This window comes from Arvicola amphibius, chromosome 6 (genome assembly GCF_903992535.2).
Source record: "Arvicola amphibius chromosome 6, mArvAmp1.2, whole genome shotgun sequence".
Lineage (NCBI taxonomy): Eukaryota > Metazoa > Chordata > Mammalia > Rodentia > Cricetidae > Arvicola > Arvicola amphibius.
Genome location: NC_052052.2, coordinates 35,468,057 through 35,477,796, shown reverse-complemented (window position 1 = coordinate 35,477,796; position 9,740 = coordinate 35,468,057). Strand labels below are relative to the sequence as shown.

At 49.4% G+C, this 9,740-nt stretch overlaps 1 pseudogene; it reads right to left on the bottom strand.

The window, feature by feature from the left end:
- Window positions 1-9,290: 9,290 nt before the first annotated feature.
- On the bottom strand, window positions 9,291-9,444 carry LOC119818160 (annotated as a pseudogene).
- Window positions 9,445-9,740: the final 296 nt, after the last annotated feature.

Genomic DNA, 9,740 nt, shown 5'->3' with positions numbered 1-9,740 from the left:
GCATGGCCTCCCCCATTTCTTTTCAATAACTGCTTTCTACGGTCCATGGTCATCGGATTTATGGATTACTCAGGAAACCCTGGACCTTCTGGGTTTTTCCTATACAGCACACCACCCACTCTGTCCAGCTCTCTCTCCCCTCCCCAGGGCTCCAGAGTGTTGGGCTAGCATATGGGAAAGAAAACCGCGGAGCAGAGATGGACTAGACAGGAACCCAGTCCTCACCAGTGTCCTAGCTCGGCTCTCAGCCCTGGGTGGGATGGGAGTCAGGGGCACCACCCTGGAAGAGAAGAGACCAGGAGGCTCTGAGGCACATGCCGCCTGGCCCTGCTCCTCTGTGTCTGTGTGTCTCACTGAACAACACTGGACACTCTTTCTGCGGCAATAACCCAGAACAGACTCATTTCAGATCCAGCGGAAGTGTGTGGAGAAGGCGGCCAGAGCCTCCATGTTTCCAGATGTTTCTCCGCCACCAACTTCACGTTTTCACAGTGGCCTTGCTTCACAGTCACAGCGTTGGCTTTGTGGTCTAAGGCTTGCCTGAATGTCTCAAGGAGTATCCACAAACCATCTCTCTGGGGCTGAGGAGCCAGCCTGCAATAGAGGTAGAGCTGAGCAGAGACCGGGGAGTAGTGTTTCTGCTCTAGGTCTCTTTGCCTTGCTGTGTGATCTAGGGCAAGTCTCCTTCCCTCTCTGTTCTTCAGCTTTAAGGAATTGATGGTTGCCCCTGTGATGATGCTTTGGGCATTTGCCCTCTGTGGGTTTCTCTAACTCATGCGGCCTGACACGTTTCTGCCAGTTTAGAGTGTACCTATTCTTTTCAACTCTCCCTTGATTAAAGCAGAAAGCAAAGCCACGGGACCAGGCAGCCCTGCTTTTTCTTTCTCACTGAAGGAGAGACAGGATGGTAGAGGCTAGTTCTCCCTTAAGACACAAATATCCCTTCTTTGGTCCAGCTCCAGGCTGGAGCCTTTTGGCTGCAGATTGGATCCCCTTGCAGGTGGTCACATTCCTTGTCACCTCTGCCTTCAAGTTCTTGGGGGGCGGGAGTGTAGGGTTCAGTTCAGTTCTCTTTATGCCCACAGTCTGCCAGGACAGAACCACCTGTGAGGTGTTGCCAGGAGAGGCCTGCTGCCACCGAAGCAAGCCCTGTCGCCCACCCCCACCTCCCAACTGCGGGGATGCCCTGCCCTGCCCTGCCCTTAGAGCCTTGGTGATTGTCCCTGTAGGGCCTAGGCTGACACTGACCTACAGCCCTCCTCCTCCACTCCATGTTCCGGTCCTGACCGGGGGCTGGGAGTGAGGGAGCGCCCACCCCAGAACCGCCAAGACCCCCGTCCTTATCGCCAGCTCCCACCTGCCGGCCTGGTTGGATCAGGAGGAAAGGAGGCTGGGCCAGGGCCAGGCCGCAGCTTAATGACCCTCCCGGGGCCTAATCTCAGACTGTCAGCCGCTCGGTGCCTTGGGCCGGCTCCTGGAGGAGGCTGATAACGCACCAGCTGGGCCTCCCACCATCTTCTGGGCCGCACCACGGGTCCCTAGGGGCGGCCTCTGCGGACCTGGGGGCGGGGCTGGAGGCAACTGCTCCACCCTTGCCGGGGAGGAGACGCGGAGGTCCCGAATGATCAGGGGCGGGACCGTACCGCCTGACAACCCCCCCCCCCCCCCCCCCCCCGCTCACTACCCGTTTTGGCTTTCCACGAAAGAGCTCCCCGCAACCGTCCAGTTTCTCTTTGTCCCTTTCTTAGCCTCTTAGAACGTTTTTGTTCTATCTTCTGTATCTGGTCTAGTGTCCTCTACCCCACGGCTCCGCCTCCACTCGAGCTCGGCGCCCGCCACCACCTCCTTCTCGCGTCTCCTCTGCTTTCAGATGATTCTCCCCATTACTCCCTACTTCCAAGCTTCCCTAAGGTCTCTTCTTGGCTTGCAAGTCTTGTACCCAGGCGCTGGAATCTTTCACTTGCAGGTGTCACCTCATCTCCGGCTGGTTGGTCGCTACCAGCGGCTCAGTGCCCAGCGAGCTCTCCCACTGTTTGGGGCAGTCTAGCTCATTCTGATTCCTGGAACAGGACTTGTATCCTTCTTTTCCCTATTCCACCCCAAACGTGTGGATCTCACAGGGTGACATAGGTCCCACCAAAGTCAGGCAGGAAGGGAAACATCTACTCAGACTGTACCCAGCTGGAGCGTGAAGCAATACTGACTTTAGTTATTTTTAAAGGGGACTTTGCCCCTGTCTGTGGCTGGTTTTGATAAAGGCTGTCGAGTTCTACCTACAGAGTGGTCCCTGCTGTGGGACGGAGTGCCGGGTGGGGAAGATGAGTTTCAGGTTATGTTCCTCACACTCAGTAATGTGGAACGAATGGGTAATGTGCAAGAAACAGCTTATGCTTCAGTGACTATTAAGTCAGGCAACTCTTGGGCAGAGCTTCCTCCCCCAGGCCAGGGGAAGGAGAGGTGTGGGATCAAGTCTCACTCTTCCTGGTCCTCCTAGACTACACTTAGAAGCAAGCCACCTGGCTGGAGACATCAGAACTTTCCTCGGGGCCTAGGCAGCAGGCGCCTGCTTCCTGACAAACGGGGATGGAAGTCTCAGCTCTATGACTTGTCTGCCTTCTCAGCTTTCAGTTGCTGTCAGAGTACACAGGAGCCAAATCCCAGCTCTAAGCTGCTGTCTGTTGGATCTCTATATGGCCAAATCATCCAGTTGCGGCCCAGTGAAACTGGGGCTGCAGTAGCTTTCCTGTAGGCCTACTGGGAGGAAGCAAAGGCAGCCTATGTGTTGACACTTCTCCCAAGACTTGCCAGAAAGTAACACACCTGAGAAGGTGCCTCTCCCTTCCACGCGCCTCCCACACTAGCCTCCAGGCAGCTCCAGTTCTGCATTTTCTTGGTCTCTGCACACATCCTGCTGGCACCACTGTGCTGTTGGGTCACATGTCTGTGTCCAGTTCTAGCTCCAGCTCTAGGAGCCCCCACGAGAGCGGGAAGGAAGCCACTCTTCCTTTATCACTGGTACCTGTGACAAGGATGGATAGGATCAAGGGCAGCTGGGGGAAGGAGAAAACATACAAATGAAGGGACCTCAACTCTAGCAGTCTGTTCACCTGTATGTCTGTCTGTACCTTTCCTCTCATACGGGTATGGGTACATATGTGCATGCGTGTGCATCCCTCCCTCCACAGGGTTGAAGGTCAATGATGGGCTTGCCTTACCGTGCCTGGTTGTCTGATCCTCAGTTCTGGAAGTGGGCAACTCTGCTGCCATCTGGTGGCTGTACACACTGTGGGAAGGCTGATCAGAGTTTTTTTTTTTTTTTTTTTTTTTTTTTAATTTAAAAGTTTTATGATAGTTCTGAAGTACAGGCTTGGGCTTGGTGTGGTCCTTCTCAGACTCCTGAGTGCTGGAGTTACAGGTGTGAAACCCTCGACTGGCTTCAGCAGAGCTTTTGAATATCTGGTTGGGATCTTTTTTAAGTGCTCAGACTCAAACCTTGTCTGACTGAGTCTTCGGAATCTCTCAGTTATGCCTATGTTTACTGCATCTCCTGTCATTCCTGAGTGGGCATCCTTTGTTATCTGCAGGCAGGACACACACACACACACACACACAGAGAGAGAGAGAGAGAGAGAGACAGAGAGACAGAGAGACAGAGAGAGAGACAGAGAGAGACACACAGAGAGAGAGGTAGAGACAGACAGGCAGACAGACACATACACACATGCATGCATGCGTGCATGCACGCACGTGCGCACAGAGAGATAGAGAGATAGACAGAGAGATAGAGAAAGAGAGAGAAGGAGAGAGAGAGAGATAGAGAGAGAGGGAGGGAGGGAGGGAGAGAGAATATCAATCACAGCACCAGTCCTGAGCAAGTTGGAAGATGTTGGAATACTGGATCCAGGACAAGATGCAGAGAGGTTCCTGCCTAGACCAGCCCTGCACCCTGAAGTTTGGTGTGGACTTTTGCTGTTTAGATGGAGAGGCATCTTTATCCAATATTCACAGGCATCATGGAAGCCAGGGGATGATACTGAGGCTGGCAGATATCAGGAACCGGTGGAGTGTGTGATGAAGCAGTATTTACAACCATGGGGAGTTTAGTAGCCTGCAGAGGGACATGGACAGGGCCAGTAGGAGTGTGGTTTTGGTCTGAACCAGAGGTCTTGCTTTAGGCTGGGTGCTCCCTGAGTTGTTAGTCCAGGCTCAGAGGTTAAGAGAGCTTAACCTCTGTTGCTTTTCCAGGGAACCAGGGTTCAGTTCCCAGCACTCACGTCAGGCAGCTCATAACTACCTATAACTCCAGCTCCAGGGACCCAGTGCCCTCTTCTAACCCCTGAGGACACCACACACACACACACACACACACACACACACACACACACACACACACACGAATAAAAATAAAATTCAAGTACAGCAGCACTTGAAGCGCTCCTAGAGCTGAAATGGGGCAGTCAACGCTATCTGTCTACCAGGGGTGGTGTGAAGAGTCAAAGCAACACTGTTGCTGGCCTCCTGCTGCTTGGACATGGGTTTAAGATATAATAGAAACTCTGTATTAGCCTGCTTGTGACTACACAGGTGAGCACAGGTATGTAGTGGACGCTGCCAATCATCAGGCCTTTGGATTAATCCAGCAGTGGGCTGGGTGGTACGGGGTAAGGATAGCGAGGCTGAGGCTGGCACCAGGGAAAGGGTCACAGAGGAGCTGGGAGAGGAAGAGAGAAGAGTCAAGGCTGATGGAGGTATTTCAGGTCCCCAGGGCTAGTGAACTGGAACAAGAGGCTGAGAAGGGACTGTCCTCAAATTCAAACCTAGTGATGGGGATGGTGCTTTTGGACGTGGCTTCTGAGAGCTTCTCTGTGTGTAGCACGCCTTCTGACTGTCAGTTGTATCTCCCCGGGGTGGCTCACTTTTAGAGGAGAAACAGAGCAGAGAGAAGCGGTACTTCTGAAGTTCCACAGTCAGCTCGTGACATTGAACCTTGGTGTTTTGACTTTAAATTCGTTGTTACCTATGCCCTAGCCAAAGGCTCCCTGTAGGTGTGCAGGTGAAGTGGAGAGCTGAAGGAGAAAGGCACTCACTCTTGAAGAGCTGGTGGTCTCCTTGGGATGGCTCGTCTGGGAGGGCGTCTGGAATCCCATCAAGAAGCTAGGAGGATGGTGGCTCTCGCTTGCGTCTTGACCTCCACCCTTTCCACTCACCCTCATTCTTCTACCCATGGCATTCCCTAAGTCTCGCCAAAGGTTTTCTAGTCCCGTCTTCTTACTGAAAGATACCACGGTCGCAGCATCGTCTGTGTTCAGGGAGACAGGATAGCAGCCATTTGCTTCTATGGGCCTGTTTGACTACTCAGCACCAACCCTGGTTTGTGGGCAACCCCTATACATGGCGGGTGTGCGTGCGTGCTATTGTTTGGTTAAGAGTCTCAGGAGACAGAAAACACTTCTGTCTGTAACATTCAAATTCCCAACATGGTTCTGTTAGGCAGTTTATTGAATGACTGGTGTGGGGAACCTTATCAATTACATTCATTTACATGAAGTACCAACTTCAAATGAGCACCTCCAGCTATATCCCCTCACATACAATGTCACAGGCACCATAGGTCCCCAGTGGGATTCTGGATCTTTCCCAACTGAGACTCTCGTTTTGTAAGGGGCACTCGTTTACCCAGACCTGAGATGGGGTCACTCCAGTTCTGCCTCAGCTCCATCACATCTTGTTCTCTGACACTCTCCTTTCTACCTCACGGTTCCCTGATTCAGCAGATGGCTTGCCTGGATGTTTGCAGCAGCTTCCTCCCGCTTCTCCTGATCCTGCTGCTGCACCCCTTGGTCCTCTGCCATGCTGCAGTCAGATGCAGCCAGGATCCAGCCCTTTTCCTAGAGGGTGATCAAGGCATGTGTAGCCCATTGGCTCTTCTCTGCGTGGGTTTGGAGCCAAACATCCCTGGGCAAATCTTGTCTATCATTTTGACGTTAGTGTGATGTTGGTTAAATTGTTGAACAAGGTATTTCAGTGTCAAAATACACAAATTAGTGTTAAATAATGTCCATCCTATGAGGTTGTGGCTGTCAATAAACGTGTTACCCTGTTTTCAGCAAGCCTATAGTCATTGCTTATTGGATGTCAACAAGCTGTCTTGTCTGCAATATAGCGGCCACTAGATGGCCACACTGTGATTCGACGGTCTTCCTTAGCAGCCGCTTCACTTCATTGACCAACTTTGTTCTCCACCATCCCTCTTGTTCCCTATAACGTTCTTTCATGCGTCATTGCCTTTGCTGTCCACACTCAGGATTCCTGGTTTTCCTTCTGTAGGCCTCACCTCCTGCAGGATGACTCTCTGATAGCTCTTTGCCCACTACCCTGGGCCAAGCTGTGGGCTGTGAGCTTCTGGAGGACAGGGCGTCTACAGAAGAGCAGGTGCAGTGCCCATATAGTGGAAGCGCTCCACATCTGCTGAACGAATACCTGTGTGTTAGCCAGTCTCAGCTAGACATTTGCATCGGCTGTATCGCCTTTAACAAGTCACTGATCCTTTCTGGGTCTCAGTTACCTTATTTCTAGATAAGAATTAGAATTATTACTTAATAATTCTAATTACTAAATTAGAATTATTTTAATTAGAATTAATTAAATTAGAATTTAATTAGAATTAGAACGAGGATGCTCCTTACATTGACAGTGACAGTCTGATTTCAAGTTCTAGTGTGAGAGTTGCCATGAGGTAGAGCCAGGGCCACCATGTATAGATATAGTACCTGCCTTCCAACCACTGCCCATGCCCACGGCCACCTGTTACAATGGCTCATTTGATAGTGTTAGAGGAGGCAGGTGGTCTAGAGCTAGTGGGATGGTTTTGCTCTATGCATTGTCCAGACCTCTGTCTCTCGTATTCTGTCATTTTCAACACACTACTTTCAGGAAGTAACGGAAGTATCTCTAGGTTCTGTCACCACATCTATCTTCAAGTAAGGGAATAAATAGGAAATAAAGGCCACACACCTTTCTTTTGAAGATATTAGCCAGAGACAGAATATTATTTCCGCTCATAGTTCTATCCCAAACTTAAAACTATGGTGTGTCTCACTGAAAAACTGTAGGCTGGAGAGATGACTCAGTTGGTAAAATACTTGCTGCTGAGTTTGGGTTCACAGAACCCTGTAAAAAGCTAGGCTTGGTGTTTTGTGCACCTCTAGGCCCAGTGCCACAGAGGCGGAAACAGGATAAAACCTGGGGCTGTCTTGTCAGTAGTCTAGCTGAACTGGTAGCTCCAGATTCAGTGAGAAACTCCATCTTAAAAAATAGGTAGTTCTTCAAGAAACTAGACATTAAAACTCTAATTAACCCAATTAAAAAATGGGGTACTTAACTGAACAGAGAATTCTCAACAGAAGAAGTTCAAATGGCCAAAAGACACTTAAGGTCGTGCTCAACCTCCTTAGCGATCAGGGAAATGCAAATCAAAACAACTTTGAGATACCATCTTATACCTGTCAGATTGGCTAAAATCAAAAACACCAATGATAGCCTTTGCTGGAGAGGATGTGGAGTAAGGGGTACACTCATCCACTGTAGGTGGGAATGCAAACTTGTGCAACCACTTTGGAAATCAGTGTGGCAGTTTCTCAGGAAACTGGGATCAACCTATCTCAAGACCCAGCAATTCCATCTCTTGGGAATATACCCAAGAGATGCCCAATCATACTACAAAAGCATTTGTTCAACTATGTTCATAGCAGCACTATTTGTAATAGCTAGAACCTGGAAACAACCTAGGTGCCCCTCAATAGAAGAATGGATAAAGAAGGTGTGGCAATATACACTTTAGAGTTTTACTCAGTGGTAAAAAAAATAACATCTTGAATTTTGCATGCAAATGGATGGAAATAGAAAACATTTTACTGAGTGAGGTAACCCAGACCCAAAAAGAGGAATATGGTATGTACTCACTCATAAGTGGATTCTAGCCATAAATAAAGGACATTGAGCCTATAATTTGTGATCCTAGAGAAGCTAAACAAGAAGGTGAACCCAAAGAAAAACATATAGTTATCCTCCTGGATATTGGAAGTAGACAAGATTGCCGGGCAAAAGTTGGGAGCACAGGGGTGGGGATGGGGTGGGGATAAGGGGAGATGGAGAGAGAGAAGGGAGAAGGGGAGGATTGGGGAGAGCTTGGGGGAATGGGATGTTTGGGATGGAAGAAGGATGGATATGGGAACAGGGAAGTAGATATCTTAATTAAGGGAGCCATTTTAGGGTTGGCAAGAGACTTGACTCTAGAGGGGTTCCCAGGTGTCCAAGGAGATGTCCCCAGCTTGTTCCTTGGAGAGCAGAGGAGAGGGTGCCTGAACTGGCCTTATCCTATAGCCACACTGATGAATATCTTGCATATCACCATAAAATCTTCATCCGGCGATGGATGGAGATAGAGATAGAGACCCACAATGGAGCACTGGACTGAGCTCCCAAGGTCCATATGAGGAGTAGAAGGAGGGAGAACATGAGCAAGGAAGTCAGGACCATGAGGGGTGCGTCCACCCACTGAGACAGTGGACTGATCTAATGGGATCTCACCAAGGCCAGATGGACTGGGACTGATGGAGCATGTGATCAAACTGGACTCTCTGAATGTGGCTGACAACGAGGGCTGACTGAGAAGCCAAGGGCAATGGCACTGAGTTTTGATTCTGCTGCATGGACTGGCCTTGTGGGAGCCTAGTCTGTTTGGATGCTCACCTTCCTAGACCTGGATGGAGGGAGGGAGGACCTTAGACTTCCCACAGGGCAGGGAACCCTGACTGCTCTTAGGACTGGAGAGGGAGGGAGAAGGGGGAGTAGGAGGGAAATGGGAGGAGGGGAGGAGGTGGAAATTTTTAATAAATAAAAAAAGAATTAAAGCAAAAACAAAAAAATAGGTAGTTCAAAAAGATACTAAGTGTTGGCCCTTGGCCTAAACACTCATATGCACTTGCATGTGTGCATATATGCAGAGAAAGAGAGAGACAGAGACAGATAGAGATGGGGAGATAGACAGAGAGACAAAGAGAGACAGAATATACTCAGTAGCTGGCAACCACACTCCCAGCTAAGGAGTCTATTTATACAGGAGTGGACAGAGGATGTTGGAGGGATGCTGAGTCACCTATAGGCAGACTATAATGTAAGCACGGACTGTGACTGATCCTTTAAAATAGAAACAGTATCTGGGACAGTGCTGATCATGAATGAGTCACACAACATGTAGAACACTGTAATCAAGAACCATCCAAATTTCCATTAGGCTACAGTCCCTCACTACAATAAATTATGAAGGCTAGTTTCCCTCATTTGGGATATCTTAGGAGTGAGCACATCTGAAGCACAATGGATGAGCCTTGCCCTGGGAAAACAACCTTCATGATTATAGTGTCTCTTCCACCAGCTAAGCATGCAACATTTAGTTTTGTTCATGTCTGAGCTTTCTCATTGTGTCCTTTCTTCTGGTTTCTACTTTTACCCTCTCTAATCTATCACTATGTTCGTTATCCATGCAACAGATGCAAAACTACCCCCTCCTCTTTCTCTCTTGTAGCTCAGGCCGATCTTGATCGCATGGCTCTCTTGCTGGAGTTTTAAGTATGTATCACGTGTCCAGAAAAAACTTCCCTAAAATGAAGCTCACCTTAGGTCCACCTCTGGTTGAAAGCCTTTCAAAGGGCCTTAAAACATAATCTAAATCTCTGATT